The 18,512-nt window shown below is 41.6% G+C and overlaps 2 protein-coding genes across 4 annotated transcripts in view; one reads left to right on the top strand and one right to left on the bottom strand.

Annotated features, from left to right (window-relative positions):
- The window catches only part of si:dkey-9k7.3 (circularly permutated Ras protein 1), a 79,875-nt gene extending 79,454 nt beyond the window's left edge, over window positions 1-421 (bottom strand). For all 3 annotated transcript variants that reach the window (XR_005461899.1, XM_038807663.1, XM_038807664.1), the window contains exon 1: window positions 257-421. The gene's annotated coding sequence lies outside the window, so the exon portion shown is untranslated. The remainder of the gene's footprint in view (window positions 1-256) is intronic.
- LOC119971722 (spexin-like) overlaps window positions 1-18,512 on the top strand; it is a 97,199-nt gene that overhangs the window by 53,149 nt on the left and 25,538 nt on the right. The window lies entirely within an intron of this gene.

The following is an 18,512-nucleotide window of genomic DNA, read 5'->3' on the forward strand; positions in this document are numbered from 1 at the left end:
TTGATATCATAGAAAATGCTTGCGCCTCTATTTCACAAAGTGAAGCCATATAAATGCTTCTACTCAAGGGACTGTCGCTATGCATGATCTATGTGGTTAAAAATGAGAGCATTCACATTATATAACTAAACACGCACATACTTTCCTGCTGCTACTGATAAAGACATTCTGCCCTCCAAATTGCAAAAATATGTACATAAATGAGAAGGGTGGGGGGCAAAGCTTTGTCCCAGACAATAGGAAGTTATTTCTGTACCTGACAGATGAGAAAGGCTTTCTCCTAGTACGAGGAGATTAAATCCAAAGGTTTGTTTAAATGTTCAGCTCACAGTTCAAGGGGAGACTTTTCACTCAACATCTGAATGTTGCAGTGCGGAGCCTTGAACAGGACAGGAAACAAGTGATTACTATCCACACCCCTTCGTGAGCAACTATATTTAACTATGAATTTTTTTTTCAAAAAAGACAGAGGTGGTTCAGATCTGCACAGGAAACAGAGAGAGAAAGGTTACAGTAAATTAATCATAAACAGGAAGCTACAAGGAAGAAAAAGATCAGAATTAATGATGTTACTTTAACAAATGGTCCAATTTAAACATTTGAAGTAAATTAACTGCGGATGAAATTCAAACTCAATTTTTTGTTGAACAGGAATTTATCGATATTTTAAGCCACAGTGTTCATTATTATAATTGTTTTCTTGCTAGCCTAACAGTTGTGATATGGGATTAGTAACCTAGAGGTTATTTGTTCAAATCCCAGGGCAGCATGGCGGTGGAGTGGTTAGCATTGCTGCCTCACGGGGCCGAGGACCCAGGTTCAATCCCCTCCACTCCCCCAGGGTCAATGTTCAATGTGTGGAGTTTGCACATTCTCCCCGTGTCTGTGTGGGTCAAATCCCCACAACCCAAAAAAAAGATGTGCAGTGCAGGTGAATTGGCCGCACTAAATTGCCACTTAATTGGAAACAAAAATAATTGGGTACCCTAAATTTTTTTTAAATACTTAATTTATTCAATTCCCACTGTACCCACATATGAATTTGAAATCAATAAATCTGATGGTGAACACCACCGTTGTAATATCTCATCAACTGACTCATGCTCGTGAGGGGAAAGAAGTCTGCCATCTTGGCCCAGTCTGGTCAACAGTTAACTTCAGTCCTACCTTATTTTGTTGACTGATGCCCTTTGACAGGGCCTAATCAGTCACCAATCACTACAAAGTTCACTATTGACAAATTTGTTGGCAGCAATAGTATCCCTGCCAGCAGATTAAGCAATTTATTCATTTTTCCAACTAATGATGGACAAACATGCAATTAAAAGCGGGAGAAGAGTTTTCTGAACATCCTCATTCTCAACTATGGAGGAACCTAACACGGAAGTACAAGATACAGTTATATTTAGTCAAAAATGTTGGGTGGATGATTCATAGCCATCTTCCTCTAGAGCAGTGGTATCCAAACTGTGGTCTGCGAACCACTGGTGGTCCCCAGGGGTACCGTAGATGGTCCATTAAAAAAATTACAATTAGACATACTTCTTATGTATCATAATCAATGTTACATTATTATTTGCAATGTAATTTGCGTCTCAAAAATCATTGTTTAGTATAATCCAGGATTATTCTCTGAAATTAAATAGTATAATAATAATAATCTTTATTGTCACAAGTAGGCTTACATTAACACTGCAATGAAGTTACTGTGAAAAGCCCCGAGTCGCCACATTCCAGGGCCAACAGCACATCTTTCGGGACTTGTGGAAGAAAACTGGAGCACCTGGAGGAAACGCACGCAGACAAGGGAAGAACGTGCACACTCCGCACAGACAGTGGGCCAAGCCGGGAATCAAACCCAGGTTCCTGGCGCTGTGAAGCAACAATGCTAACCACTGTGCTACAAAATAGTATGTTTTTTTTATGACGTCAATGTGAACTGACTCTCTCCTCTGCACATGCAGCAGTTAAGAAACATTAGCCTGTCGAAGTCAAAAATGGATTTCATCTGCCACGCTTAGGAGAAAATAGACAGATGGTCAAAATGACAGTGAGACGTCAGCAAATGAAACGCAGCATGCACAAGGTAGTGAAGAGTACAGAGAAAATACAGCAGCAAATACTTCAAACTGGGATTTACTTACACAGGCACTGAAAATGAACCATTGCCATTATGTGTCATGTGATATGAAGCTCTGACGAATGAAAGGGTAAAGCCTGCTAATCTGCACCGTAACCTTGCGGCTAAACATGGGGGATACGTATCCAAACCAATAGAATGTCTTGAAAACAAGCTCAAAGAATTTCAGAGTAACAAGAAAATTATGGAATGCATATCTACAGGCAGTATTAATGTTAAGGCGATGGAGGCCTTGTATTGGACAGCTCGGGCCATAGCAAAGTCAGGGAAGCTGCGCACAATCAGGGAGCGTTGATATTGCAAGCAGCTATAAGGAGATGGTGGATGTTATGCTGGCATAGAAGACCTGCAAACAAATTAACATCATTTAATTGTTGAATAACACAGTCCCACACAGAATCAATGAGATGACCCACAATGTGAATTATCAGCTAATAGCGAGGATACAAGTTGATTTTATGCACTTCACCTGGATGAGTCACTAGACATTGCAAACCTTTCAAACCTGCTCACCTATGTAAGCCATGACACAATGGAAAGATACATGAGGATTTTCTCTTTTGTAGATCGTTAGCCATCACTGAACTGTAAAGGCTATTTTTGACACATTAACTACTTTCATAATTCAAAATGGAATTGATTGGTCAAAATGTGTAGGAGTTAGCACAGATGGGGCATGTGCGATGTCAGGCTAACACACTGGGTTGTTCCATGTGTAAGAGTAGTGGCTCTGATAGCAACATCTATTCACTGCAGCATTCATAGGGAGGCATTGGCTGCAAAGAAAATGTCTGCTGATCCCATGACCATTTTGGACGAAACAGTTAAAACAGTTAATTTTATCAAGGCCAGTCCTCTGAATTTGCGAATATTTTCAGCTCTATGTGACGATATGGACAGTGATCACCACCAACTATTTCTGTACAATGAGGTCTGCTGGCTCTCTCGAGGAAAGGTACTCGCACATCTTTTCGAGTTGAATGATGAAGTGAGAATTTGTTTACTTGAGTCAAAGTTTGAACTCTCACAACACTTCAGTGATTTTCAGTGGCTTGCCAAATTGGCATATATATATATATGGCAAATAATTTTGATCACTTAAATGGCCTCAATCTGAGTCTTCAGGGAAAATCAGTGACAATTTTTCATGTGCAGGACAAAATAGAAGTGACGATCAAGAAAATAGAGCTGTGGGTCAAACAACTTGAGTAGTCAAATTACGACTCGTTTGCGAATCTGTCAGATTTTTTGACCATGGTAGATTGCAACTTCCAAACGGTATGAAAAGTAACATCAGACAGCACCTGCAAAGTTTGAAAGCACAGCTAAGTGAGTCCTTCCCTGTTGCCGACTGTCATGTGATAGTACCTTTAAGAAATGGGTGTTTAAGAAATGTACCTTTAAGAAATGGGTGTTTATCAGTGATGTCAGAGTGTGGGTGGAGCTGGGCTGTCTTTCAGCTTTTTACTTTTATTTTAGGCTGTTGCTGAAGGGTGTGTTTTAGTTTCGTTTTCAGAGCTGGATAGCTGCAATCACAGCCAGAAGGGGTATTAGTCTCTCTCTCTGTAATCCAAAAACTAAATCAATCCTTTGGTGACTTAAAACTAATAACTGTTCTCAGTAGTGACTTTAGCCTGATATGCTTCTGTTTAAAGTTTTTTTAAAAAGTCTTATGGATGTTAAAAGGAATGCTTAAGGATTAATTAGCGTTGTATTCTTTGGGGGTTGTATTTGAATTAATGGTTGCTAAGATGTTCATTGTATGTTTTAAAAAGGTTAACTTGAGTTCATAGAATAAACATTGTTTTTCTTTAAAAAATACTTTTCCATTTCTGCTGTACCACACCTGTAGAGTGGGCAGTGTGCTCCCCATACCACAATCTATTAAAAGTTGTGGGTCAGGTGAATTCCATGATACACTTTAGGGTTCTCTAAACCCTGGCCCATAACAAATTGGGACTCGCAGGGGGTAAAAGTCTATCCATTGGATTGGCTTAGTGAACTTAAAGACAGTGAGGGGTGAGCATATTGTGGTTGCTTTTCAGGTGTGGTATTTCAGTTTAAGTAGGGAGTGTGTTGTGGACAATGGCTCTTTCAGAGGCTCTGACGTTTTTGGGGGTGAAGACGGTCACACGCAGTACTTTACGGACAGAGACTAAAAGCAGAATGTTCGATTTGGCAAAAACATTGCAGTTAATATTACCTGACAAAATGTGAAAAGATGAGGCAATTATGGCGGTGGCTAAGCATTTAAAGTTGCCTGAGATACAGTTTGACTCATTGGAAATGGCAAAAATTCAGTTACAAATTAAACAAATGGAACATGAGAAAGAATTAAAGCAACTTGAATACGAAAGAGAGGAAAAAGAAAGAGAGAGAATGGAAAAGGAAAAAGAAAGAGAGAGAGCGGAAAAAGAAAAGGAAAGAGAAGAAAGGAGAAAAGAAAGAATAGCCCTAGCAGAACAAAAAGAAAGAGAAAGGGAGATACAGATCAGGGAAAAAGATAAAGAGAGAGCGTTTGAACTTCAGAAAATGGCCATGCAACATGACAGTCAGTTAAAATTGGCAGACGTAAAGAGAAACGTATAGTTGGATGATAGTGATGAGGAAAGTGAGAAAGAGCGTCAAAGTCGAAGGGGTGGCAGGGATCTATTTAAATATGTTCAAGCATTGCCAAGGTTTGATGAGAAGGAGATAGAAGCCTTTTTCATTTCATTTGTGAAGGTGGCGAAATAAATGAAATGGCCACAGGCATGTGGATATTACTGATTCAAACAAAGCTGATAGGTAGAGCTAGTGAAGTGTTTGCATCACTACCGGATGAGGTATCTGAAACGTATGAGGATGTGAAAAAATCCCTCTTGGGTGCATATGAACTGAAGTGCTTGAAGCCTACAAAGGTTTAGAAATTTAGGGAAAGAATTGGGTCAAACACACATGGAGTTTGAAAGGCTCAAACAGAATAATTTTGATAGGTGGATAAGGACTTTGAAAATAGACCAAATGTATGAAGCTCTCAGAGTAATTATACTTTTGGAGGAGTTTAAAAATTCAATTCCTGATGTAGTGAGAACTCATGTGGAAGAGCAGAGGGTTAAAACTGCAAGATTAGCATCAGAAATGGCAGATGATTATGAATTAGTTCATAAATCAAAGCTTGGTTTCTGACATCAGTTTCAGCCTGTGAGGGATAGAAACTGGGGACATGAGAAATACTCCAGTGGTAAAGGTAAAGGTGATCTGATGGGAGATAATAAGGAGAGTGTACCTCAGACTAATAAAGAAATACAGGAGGGCGGAAAAGAAATGAACAATTTCAAATGTTTTCACTGTAATAAACTAGGCCATGTAATGTCACAGTGTTGGTGGTTGAAGAAAAACACTGGGAAGGCTGATATTGTAAAACAGGATAAGACAATGGGGTTTGTTAAAGTGGTAAAGGAAGGCCCAAGTGAAGCGAAGGAGGCGCAAAAGGTTGTACAGCCTGATCAAGAGGTGATTGATAAGAAGGTGCAAGATCTCTTTAAAGAATTTACTTGTTTCGGTAAAGTTTACTCATGTGTATCAGGAGGGGCAGGTAAAGAAGTCACTATTTTAAGCGATACTGGAGCTAATCAATCTTTCATGGTAAGAGATGAGGAGTTATGTAGTTTGGGAAGAATGTTGCCAGAAAAGGTGGTAATATGTGGAATTCAGGGTGAGAGGAGTAGTGTTCCATTATATAAGGTAAGGTTGGAAAGTCCAGTGAAGAATGGTGAAGTGGTAGTAGGAGTAATAGAGAAGCTATCTTGTCCAGGAATATAGTTTATCTTGGGTAATGATATAGGTGGATCACAGGTGGGAGTGATGCCTACTGTGGTTGATAAGTGGAAAATCAACAGCTGACGTGTTGAAGGAAGAATATCCTGGGATTTTTCTGGATTGTGTAGTAACAAGGCCGCAAAGTTACAGGTTAAGACAAGAGGAGAAATCAAAGAGTGAAGATTAAGTTGAAGTGCAATTATCAAAAACGATTTTTGATCAGATGGTTGAAAAAGAACAAGAACAGGTGGAGGATGAGGCGGATAATTTTAGTTCAGGAAAATTGGCGGAGTTACAACAAAAAGATATAGAAATAAAACGGATGTATTAGAAAGCATACGCGGAAGAGGAATCTGTGTGTATACCAAAGTGTATTACCGTAAAAGTGATGTCTTGATGAGAAAATGGAAACCTTTACATATGCAGGCAGATGAAAAGCGGGCAGAAGTTCATCAAGTAGTATTGCCGGTAGGGTATAGAAAGGAGGTGTTGCGAGTTGCACATGAGGTACCAGTGGGAGGTCATTTGGGAATAAGGAAAACTCAAGCTATAATCCAGAAACATTTTTATTGCCCTGGACTACATTAAGTTGTAGTTAAATTTTGTCAATCATGTCACATATCTCAAGTGACAGGGAAACCTCAAGCAGTGATAAAACCAGCACCCTTAATACCCATTCCAGCATTTGAGGAACCTTTTGCAAGGGTCCTAATTGATTGCGTAGGACCGCTTCCTAAAACAAAAAATGGGAATCAATATCTTTTGACTATAATGGATGTGTCTACTGGGTTTCCAGAGACCATTCCAGGACGTAATATTACAGCTAAAAAGATTGTGGAGGAGTTACTTAAATTCTTTACTAGATATGGACTACCCACAGAAATACAATTGGATCAAGGATCAAATTTTACCTCAAGGTTATTCAAAGAAGTTATGGATAGCTTAGAAATAAAACAATTCAAATCAACTGCCTACCATCCTGAATCGCAGGGAGTGTTAGAAAGGTGGCATCAGACATTAAACACAATGTTGAGGGCTTATTTTCAAGATTATCCAGAGGATTAGGATAAAAGAATTCCATTCGTACTGTTTGCAATTAGGGATGCTCCCAATGAGTCAACCAAATTCAGTCCTTTTGAACTAATTTTTGGTCATGAGGTAAGAGGACCACTTAAATTGATTAAGGAAAAATTGGTGAGTCAGAAATCGGAACTTACATTATTGGATTATGTGTCAAATTTTAGGGAACGATTAAATAGAGAAGGTGAATTGGCGAGACAGCATTTGAAAGGTGCACAACAAGTGATGAAACAGGTAGCGGACAAGAAATCCAAAGTTCGTAGTTTTGCCAGTGGAGATAGAGTTTTAGTGTTGTTGCCAGTGGTAGGTGAACCTTTAAAAGCAAGGTTTTGTGGACCTTATCAGATTGAAAGGAAATTAAGTGAGGTGAATTATGTCGTAAAAACACCAGATAGAAGGAAGACTCACCGAGTGTGTCATGTGAATATGCTTAAAGGGTACTTTGAAAGGGAAGGAGAGAAAAAGGAGGTTTTAATGATTCTAACTCAAAGTGACGAACCTGTTGGTCGTTCTGGGTGAGTGTGCTTAACACTCACTTTGGCTCTGTTTCTCGTTCTAAGCTCTGGAGTCGCCAGGTGCCGTTAAGACACCGCCACAAGTTTCAAGGTGAAGTTCAAAGCAATAAAACCGTACACCAATTAGTAAGTCCAAATAACTAGAGTTTATTATAATACAATTATAATAACTACACATGCACACGCTAAAGGATTAAACGTACTCCTACCGCTAAACAACTAATACTTATCTCGAAGGAACTGCGAGGTCAGGGAACAAGGCCTCTTGCTCTGCTCTGGTCTGCAGACTTCGGATTGCTATCAATTGCCAAGGGTGTCAGGAGTGCCTATGTCTGGTAGCGGTCGTCGTCGTTAGGCACTTACTTGTTGGTGGCTGCTGCTCGACGGCTGTAGTAGAAGACAGGAACCCGGAGACAGGAGACTGAACCATGTGTGGGACCTTTCTTTTATAGGTCCCAGGGGGTTGGTGCCCCTTTGGGCGGACTCCCTTACCTGCTTGGAATCGATTGGGTCTCTTCCCAATCGATATGTTTGAACCCCCCAATCACAGGGCAGTTCCTCGGTCACTGGGGCGGTTCTTGGGACCTATTGTTTTGGGCTTCTCTGGCGCCACTGGGTCTGGCCTTCCATAGAATGTATCGATTTGTGCTTAACTTGTGTCCATTGTATCTGGGACTCGCCCGGTATTGCCTCATTAGTATGTTAACGGGTTTTCTTTCACAGTGCTGTCTGGTCTCTGCAGCAGTCAAAACCGGTTTCTGCAGTCGTCCCAATACACAAACGCCTTGCAAGCTGCTTGCTTTCCAACATGTCCATTTTCCCTGCATTCCTTGCAATCTTCCATTTTGTGTTGCGCAGTGGCCACCCAAGGTGGCTACAACCAAATCCAGATGACTGTGAATTTGACATACCACAAAATCAATTGGAAAATGAGGATGTTCTTAAAAATTGGAATAAATTGTTGTGTTACCTTCCAGAGGAAAAATGGGCTGACCTGAAAGAGTTATTGATATCACGTGGGCAAGTTTGTGGAGATAAATTGGGAAGCACTAAAATGGCTACACATGATGTAGATGTGGGAAATGCTGTTCCAATCAAACAACATCCATACAGACTTAACCCTTTAAAATTGGCACAGGTTAAAAAAGAGTTTAAGAGTATGCTTAAAAATGGCATAATGGAAGTGGGTTGCAGCCAATGGAGCTCACCCATAGTGATGGTGCCTAAACCAAACGGTACCCAATGGTTGTGTGTGGACTATAGAAAGGTTAATGCAGTTACAAGAACGGACTCTTATCCTATCCCACGTTTGGAGGATTGCATTGAGAAAGTGGGACAATCAGCTTTTATTTCCAAACTGGATTTACTTAAAGGTTACTGGCAGGTACCTTTATCCGACAGGGCGAAGGAGATTTCTGACTTTGTGACTCCAGATGGTATATACCAATTCAAAGTTATGCCATTTGGCATGCAAAACGCCCCAGCCACATTTCAACGGTTCACTAACAAAGTCGTTTCAGGATTACCCAATTGTGCAGTATACATTGACGATCTGATAATTTTCAGCCAGACATGGAAAGAACATTTAAGACATCTGATGGAGTTATTCGATCGACTTCAGGAGGCGGGTTTGGTGATAAACCTAGCCAAAAGTGAATTTGGAAAAGCCCAAGTCACTTTCCTTGGCCATACAATCGGACAGAGTTGAATGGTCACACGGGATATAAAACCAACAGTTATTGAGGAGTTTCCAATATCCTCAAGACAAATGGAAATAATATGATTTCTTGGCATGAGTGGATTTGATCGAACATTGGTGAAACATTTTTGGAGCATGGTTGCTCCACTGATAGACTTGCTGAAGAAACATTGAAAATTTCAGTGGACAGCAGACTTTCAACAGGCATTTGACTGCCTGAAAGCTGTGATAACCACTGCTCCTGTGTTAGCCATCCCAAATTATACAAAACCATTCAAAGTGACGGTTGATGCGAGTGATGTGGGTGTAGGTGAGATACTTCTACAAGACGACAATGAAGGGCTAGAGCGGCCAATTGTTTATTTTTCAAAGAAATTGAATTCTCACCAGAAAACGTATTCAATGATTGAGAAGGAGACGTTGGGTTTGTTGCTAGCTTTGCAACATTTTCATATTTATGTGATCAGCAATCCGTCTGACACCATTATATACACTGATATTAATCCGTTGACATTTTTGGAGCGATTCCGGAATAACAATGCAAGGCTGTTTCACTGGAGTTTATTGTTACAGCCATTTCATTTGAAAATAGTACAATAGAACAATAGTAGGGCAGCAGGGTAGCATGGTGGTTAGCATAAATGCTTCACAGCTCCAGGGTCCCAGGTTCGATTCCCGGCTGGGTCACTGTCTGTGTGGAGTCTGCACGTCCTCCCCCTGTGTGCGTGGGTTTCCTCCGGGTGCTCCGGTTTCCTCCCACAGTCCAAAGATGTGCGGGTTAGGTGGATTGGCCATGCTAAATTGCCCGTAGTGTCCTAATAAAAGTAAGGTTAAGGGGGGGGGGTTGTTGGGGTTACGGGTATAGGGTGGATACGTGGGTTTGAGTAGGGTGATCATGGCTCGGCACAACATTGAGGGCCGAAGGGCCTGTTCTGTGCTGTACTGTTCTATGTTCTATGTTCTATGTGGCAGGACGAGAAAACATGATAGCCGATGCTTTGTCACGAATGTGATGAACGGAAGCAGTTTCAGTTGGAGGAAGATGAACAAAAAAAAATGGACTATATTATTATACCTGTTTGCGTGTGTTTTTTGAAATGAAAAATATATTTACTACGTGCATTTCTTAAAGGATAATGAAAAATGAAACCATCTTGAAGTTGATGGTTTATTTTTTTTTCTTGGGGGGTGGTGTCATGTGAGAGTACCTTTAAGAAATGGATGTTTAAGAAATGTACCTTTAAGAATTGGGTGTTTATCAGTGATGTCAGAGTGTGGGTAGAGCTGGGCTGTCTGTCAGCTTTTTACTTTTGTTTTAGGCTGTTTGCTGAAGGGTGTGTTTTAGTTTCGTTTTCAGAGCTGGATAGCTGCAGTCACAGCCAGAAGGGGTATTAGTCTCTCTCTCTGTAATCTAAAGACTGTAAATCGATCCTTTGATGATTTAAAACTAATAACTGCTCTCAGTAGTGACGTGAACCTGATGTGCTTCTGTTTAAAGTTTTTTTAAAGTCTTATGGATGTTAAAAGGAATGCTTAAGGATTAATTAGTGTTGTATTCTTTGGGGGTTGTATTTGAATTAATGGTTTCTAAGATGTTCACTGTATGTTTTAAAAAGGTTAACTTGAGTTCATATAATAAACATTGTTTGCTTTAAAAAATGCTTTTCCATTTCTGCTGTGCCACACCTGTAGAGTGTGCCATGTGCTCCCCATATCACAATCTATTAAAAGTTATGGGTCAGGTGAACTCCATGATACACTTTGGGGTTCTCTAAACCCTGGCTCATGACACCGACACAAAGTTCAACTGGATTAAAAAATTCCTTTGCAAACCTTGATGATGACATCCTTGCAAGAAGCCTGACCTCGAGAAAGCAAGACAACCTTATGGAATTCTCTTATGAGAGTGCTCTAAAGCTGGTGTTTTCACAGAACTGCCTGACTGATGTTTGGCTTAAAGTTACTTCGGAATACCCCAAACTATTCCACATGGCACTAAAGCTTCTGATGTCTTTTCCATCTGGATTTTCAGGGCTTGTCACATTGAAGACTAAATATTAAAATACCCTTAATGTTGAACCAGATCTCTCATTAGACTGTTATCCCTGGAACCAACGTTTGACATCTGCGGAACAATATCAGCCTTCTCCTTAGTCAAATGTCATCTGTGTCCACTGGTAGGCCTACTACAGGTAAATGTGTTGTATGAGTGTAATGTATTTGTGAGTGTGCATCATAAATTATTAGAAATAGCTGCATTTCTAATATCCACTCGCATATATGTTTGACTCCTGTCAGTCATGGGCTATGTAAAAAAATAATGTTCAAAATGGTTTGCGTACATTTAGGTCTGTACAAGCTCCTGATGGTGATCTGTGGCCCACACAAAGGAAATATTTGGGAACCACTGCTGTAGAGGACTCTACCATACCAGTGTCCAGTTAATTCAGTTAATTCCCTGTCACATTAAAAAGGAAAAGGATGTGGACATTGTCAAAGTTGTAGTGCTGAAGACAAGTTTTACAAAGCCAGCCAATCACCTAGCCATGTTATTCCAGTACAGCTATAACACTGACATCTACCTCTGGAACGACTGTGCTCCCTCAAGTAGGGCCTAGATTATCAAAGAATCACAGAAAATACAGTGCAGAAGAGGCCCTTCGGCCCATCAAATCTGCACCAACACATGAAAGAGACCTGACCTGACTACTTAATCCCATTTGCCAGCACTGCCCTATAGCCTTGAATGTTATGATGTGCCAAGTGCTCACCCAGGTACTTTTTAAAGAATGTGAGGCAATCTGCCTCTACCACCCAGGCAGTGCATTCCAGCCATAACCACCCTCTGGGGAAAAAGGTTTCCCCTCTAATCCCCCTAAAATCCGTGCCCCCCTCACAATCTTGTACATTCAATCAGGTCACCCCTCAGTCTTCTCTGCCCCAGCGAAAAAACCCAAGCCTATCCAATCTTTCTTCATAACTTAAATGTTCCATCCCAGGCAACATCCTGGTGAATTGATGGGCCGCATGGAAGCACAGTGTTTAGCATTATTGCTTCACAGCATCTACACGTTCTCTATGCATCTATGCGGAGTCTACACGTTCTCCCAGTGTCTGCGTGGGTTTCCTCCGGGTGCTCCGGTTTCCACCCACAAGTCCCGAAAGACACGCTTGTTACGTGAATTGGACATTCTGAATTCTCCCTCAGTGTACCCGGAGGCGCCGGAGTGTGGCGACTAGGCCATTTTCATAGTAACTTCATTTCAATGTTAGCGTAAGCCTACTTGTGACACTAATTAAGATTATTATTAAACTTGCCTCTGCATCCTCTCCAGTGCATCACAATCTTCCTATAATGTGGCGACCAGAATTGCACACAGTACTCGAGCTGTGGCCTCACCAAAGTTCTATACAACTCCAACATGACCTCCCTACTTTTGTAATCTATGCCTCAATTGATAAAAGTAAGTGTCCCATATGCCTTTTTCACCACCCTATTAACCTGCCCTTCTGCATTCAGAGATATATGGACAAACATGCCACGGCCCCTTTGTTCCTCGGAATTTCCCAGTGTCAGGCCATTCATTAATATTTCCTTGTCAAATCACTCCTTCCAAAGTGTATCACCTCACACTTTCTAGGATTAAATTCCATCTGCCAATTCTCTGCCTATTTGACCATCCCGTCTATATCTTCCTGTAACCCAAGACTCTCAGCCTCACTGTTAACCTCCTGGCCAATCTTTGTGTCATCCGCAAACTTACTGATCCTACCCCCCACATAGTCATCTATGTCCTTTATATAAATGGCAAACAATAGAGGACCCAGCGCAGATCCCTGTGATATGCCACTGGACACAGGTTCCAGTCACTAAAGCAGCCATATGTCATCACCCTCTGTCTCCTACATCTAAGCCAATTTTAAATCTACATTATCAAGTTACCCTGCATCCCATATGTGTTTGCCTTCTTTATAGGTCTCTCCTGTGGGACCTTGGCAAAGGCTTTGCTGAAATCCATGTAAACCATATCAACTGCACTACCCTCATCTACACACCTGGTCACATGCTCAAAAAATTCAAACAAATTTGTTAGGCATGACCTCTCTCTGACAAAGCCATGCTGACTATTCCTGATCAAACCTTGCTTCTCCAAGTGGAAATTGATTCTCTCCTTCAGATCTTTCTCCAATTGTTTACCTACTACTGACGTGAGACTCACTGGTCTATAGTTTCCTGGCTTATCACTACAACCTTTCTTAAATAGTGGGAACAACATTAGATGTCCTCAAGTCCTCTGGATCTCCGCTGTGGCCAGAGAGGCATTACAAATTGGGTCAGAGCCCCTGAAATCTCTTCCCTGGCCTCCCACAGTATCCTGGTTCACAATTCATCCGGACCTATAGATTTATCCACTTTTAAGCCTGCCAACACCTCCAATACCTTGTCACTCTCTCTGACAATTTGCTCAAGAACCTCATAGTCTCTTTCTCTAGATCCACGCCTAACTCCTCATTCTCTTGGGTGGAGGCAGATGTGAAATATTCATTCAACATCCTACCAATGTTCTCTGGAGCCACCCACAGATTTCCCCCTTGGTCCCCAATGGGCACAACTCTTTCCCTAGTTATCCTCTTCCCATTGATATACTCATAGAATATCTTGGGATTTTCCCTGCTTTTACCAGCCAGCGTTTTCTCATATCCCCTCTTTACTCTCCTAATTGCTTTCTGAAGGTCCATCCAACACTTTCTGTACTCCACTAATGCCTCTGTCAATTTGCTCACTTTGTACTTGATTAGAGCCTCTCCTTTCCTTCTCATTGTATCTTGGTCATTCATGGTTCTCTGAGTTTGTCACTCCTTCTTTTACCCCAGAGGAAACATGTTGGGCCTGTACCCTCCCCGTTTCCTTTTTGAATGCCCCCACTGCTTTTCTGCAGATTTCCTCAAAAGTAAATCTTTCCAGTCTACCTTGGCCAGATCCTATCTTATTTTACTAACAGTTGGTCTCCCCAATCCAAAACCCTTTTTTGCAACTTGTCTATTTCTTAGTCCATAACAAACTTAAATTGTACCGTGCTGTGGTCACTATCACCAAAATGCGCCGCCACCAACACATCAAATCAACCACCTGTCCGGCTTCATTCCCCAGAATTAGGCCCAACAGTGCGCCGTCCCTTGTTGGACCCCTTACACATTGAGCTAAAAGTTCTCCTATATACATTTTAAGAACTCCACTCTGTCTAAGCCCTTAACACAATAACTATAATTAATTGGTGGAAAAGTTGAAATCATCCCATATAATTACCCTATTATTATTTTTACACATCTCTGCGAATTGCGGACAGATTTGCTCCTCAGTTTCCTGCTGACTATCTGGGGTTCTATAATAAACACTTAGCAATGAGGCTGTACCTTTTTTATTCCTAAGCACCACCCACATAGCTTTATTTAATGCCCCCTCCAATCATTTTTCCTTAATGCAGTAACTGACTCCTTAACTAATAATCCAATGCCTTCTCGTCTTTTATCCACTCCTTTGTCTCACCTGACGCTTCTATATCCCAGGATGTTGAGATGCCAACCCTGCCCCTCCCTCACCCAAGTCTCCGTGATGGCCACTATATCAGAATCCTGGCCCTTAACTCATCCGTTTTGCCTGTAATACACATGGCATTAAAGTAGAGGCTGTTATGGCATGTTGTCATTTACATCCAGATACAGCCATAATCTGGGCACAAACAAATGAAGTCATAGAATCATAGAATTTACAGTGCTGAAAGAGTCCATTCAGCCCATCGAGTTTGCACCGGCCCTTGGAATGAGCACCCTACCCAACCCCACACCTTCATCCTATCCCCATAACCCAGGAACCCCACTTAACCTTTTGGACACTAAGGGCAATTTAGCATGGCTAATCCATCTAACCCGTGCACCTTTGGACTGTGGGAGGAAACTGGAGCACCTGGAGGAAACCCACGCACACACAGGGAGAACGTGCAGACTCCGCACAGTGACCTAAACTGGGAATTGAACCTGGGACCCTGGAGCTGTGAAGCAATTGTGCTAACCACTATGCTACCGTGCTGCTCAAGTCACTTTAAGTCACTTACTTTTAAAAGATTATTGAATTCTGGAAGTAAATTAGTTCTGAACATTACAATATTGCATCCAGGTCTCCTTGATCTTTAACTTCCCACCCCTCTGTCAGAATGAACACTCATCAAAACAGTGGCTACAGCTCAACACTTGTTTGGACCTCTTTCAACCCTCTGCCAGGATTTTCATGCACAGATTTTCTGATCTTTTAATTGCAATTTTGTTTCAGCATTTTAAAAAAGATTAATCTCACTGAGACTTGCCCAATATACTCTGTTTCTTTTACTGATCTTTATGGCATAAGTAAACTCCACAACATATTCAATGGATTTCTCTGATTGCAACTTCTTGTGTTCAACAATCAATGCCCAATGCGCACGATTGATGGTTAAATTTGTTAAAACTTGAATTTTAAAATTCAAAGAACAAATAAACTGATATGGGATTGGTGTTTCCTTGAACCCTGATTATGTATGCCGCTTTAGGCCCATTTGTGTCGATTTTATTTTAAGTTTGGCCATATTCTAATGAAGTTGGGAAAATGCTTGGGTGGAATCTGACATTAACAAAATGGCAATGCTGTCAGATGCAAATTTGAGTCTCATTCTGCGCTACACTAAGGTTGTGAATTCTAAGTCTATCACTTCCTGGAGTGAGGGGGAACCAGGCTTCTTTTTCTGGGAGCTCAGGCGTTGTCTGGCATAAATTAAAATAATACTGAAAGGTTGAGTGGTGACAGAGAACATGGTGGTTAGAGGTGAGAAACAAACTTTTTTCATGCATTTTTAACAGGATATAGTGGCTTTATAGAATGTATGTGTGACTGTGAACTCTTAAGAAAGCCATTCTCAGGGGGTGGGAGAGCCACGATAATCAGAGAAACAACCTGACTTTCTCAACAGCAGGTAGCAGATTGGGCAGGAAAGTCCCAGAGATTGCGAGCAGTGGGTGAAGGTGCAATGACTTCAGCAAAATCTTAGCCGGGTAATATTCCTGGAACCGGCAACCACATCCTCCAAGTTGTGTGGAAATCTCACACCAGGTTTGCTTCCTCAGCAGTTGAGCAGTGAAGCCCACAGCAGTATCTCTCTCCGAGCAGCTCGTGTGCTACTGACCTCACAGCTGATGTAGGCTACAAATCAAAAAGGCAATAGGCCTCAATGTGACTCTGAACTCACCAAGAAACTCTCACTGCTTGAGTTTGTTAAAAGGCTGAAATGAAACTGTTTGAGGAAAGAGAAAGCAGATTTAAGGTACTGAGGTACAGAGCGCAAATGAAAGATTGAAAGAAACGGAGGGAAAGAAAGTCAAGTACCACAGGGAGACAGACAGATACAGAAAAGCAGAAAGTGTAGTAGGCACAGAGATTAAGAGGGGCAGAAAGAGAGAGAGAGGGGGAAAGACAGGGAGGGAGCTGGATGGATATAAAGAAGTATAGTGAATCAGATACAGAGTAAATGTAAGAAAGAGAGATATAGAGAAGGAGTCAGAGGTATGGATGAGGAAAAAGGGAAGGACAGAGGGATAGGGAGAAAAGCCTGCACAGAGCAAGAGCCAAAAACAGAGAGACAATGAAACAAACTTAACAGCTTAACATTGGTGGTAGGAAACTAATGGAATGCATGCTAAAGAAGAGAATGGAAGAACATCTTGGGTGCAATTGACTGGTTGAAGAACTGGTGGGAGTATGGCATAATCTCCATTGGGAAAGGTCAGCAAGAAAATCCAACAAAGTTTGCTTTCCAGGTTCCCTGTGTCCACCCATCGCTTCCCCACCCATCGCCGTGTCCGGTCATAATTTGCATGAACAATTTGGACTTTGAAATCAAAACATCATTTTCAAATTTGTGGGAGTGATGCTGGGGAAATGATAAATCCTGAGGAGGACTGCAACATATTACAGCAGGACATTAATGAACTTGCAGAATGGATAAATGTGAGATAGTACATTTCAGTAGGAAGAATAGGGAGGTCACTTATTACTTGATGCAAAACGAGGTGGGGCAAAGCGAGACAAAGGGACCTCAGAGTACAAATAAATCAATTAGTAAAAGTTGTGCTGCAGGTAAGAAAGGTCATTAAGAGAGCACACCAAGCGCTAGGCTTTATTTCTAGAGCGATAGAATTGAAAAGTAGAGAAGTTATGCTAAACCTTGATTAGAACACACTTAAGAGTACTACGTGTAATTCTGGCCACCATACTATGAAAAGGGAAGGTTTACGAGGATAATACCAGAAATATGTGGGTATACATATCAGGAAAGTACGAACGGTCTGGGTCTGTTTTCCCATGAGAAAAGAAGGCAGAGGGCTGACCTGCTAGAGGTTTTCAAAATTCTGAAAGGCTTTGTGGATACTGAGAAAATATTTTCCCTTACGGCAGAGAGCATAACGAGAAGCCATCACCAAAAAAGCCAAATTGGAATTCAGAAGGAACTTCTTTATCCAAAGAGTGGTGTGAATGCAGAACTCGCTAACACAGGGGATGGTTGAAACAAGTAGTAAGGATGTGTTGAAAGAGAAGCTGGATGTGTATTTGAGGGATAAAGGGTAGATAGAGGGTTAGGATGATAGATTTAGGTGATGAATGATAGGAGGAGGCTTGAGTGGAGCATGATTGATGAAATGAACTGGTTGAGCCAAGTTCCTTTTCTCTGTCAATCGTATGACACTGTAATGATATACTTCCAGAGACATTTTTAGTCAAACAAAAAGGGTTTTATTTGCATGACAGTTACATGAATTGCATGGTCACGTCTAGTCCAAAGTACCTCTGCCCCCGGAGAACATCTCCCATGGAGAAGTTCCTCTTGATGGGTCCCAATTGGTTAGCTGGAACACGTGAACCGTACTCAGTTGTGTTGCCCTTAAAGGCACAATCACCATGGGCTGGATTCTCCACTTCTGGGGTTAAGTGCCGGCGCCAATGTAGAATCCGTGATGCTCCACGATGGAAAACCCGCCGTGAACCCCTCACCAATTCCAATACCAGTGAGAGGTTAGCACCAGCGCCACACGAAACACCCGCGGATCTTGCGGAGAATGGCCAGATAGTCACTGGGTCCCGGGCCACGCATGCGCTGGGCTGACAAGCTACAACTGCGTGTGCCTACCCCCCCACCAGTCATGCCGAGAAACATGGCGCTGGCCGTGCTGGACCGCATACCCGTCCACCCTG

This window comes from Scyliorhinus canicula, chromosome 9, assembly GCF_902713615.1.
Source record: "Scyliorhinus canicula chromosome 9, sScyCan1.1, whole genome shotgun sequence".
Taxonomy (NCBI): domain Eukaryota; kingdom Metazoa; phylum Chordata; class Chondrichthyes; order Carcharhiniformes; family Scyliorhinidae; genus Scyliorhinus; species Scyliorhinus canicula.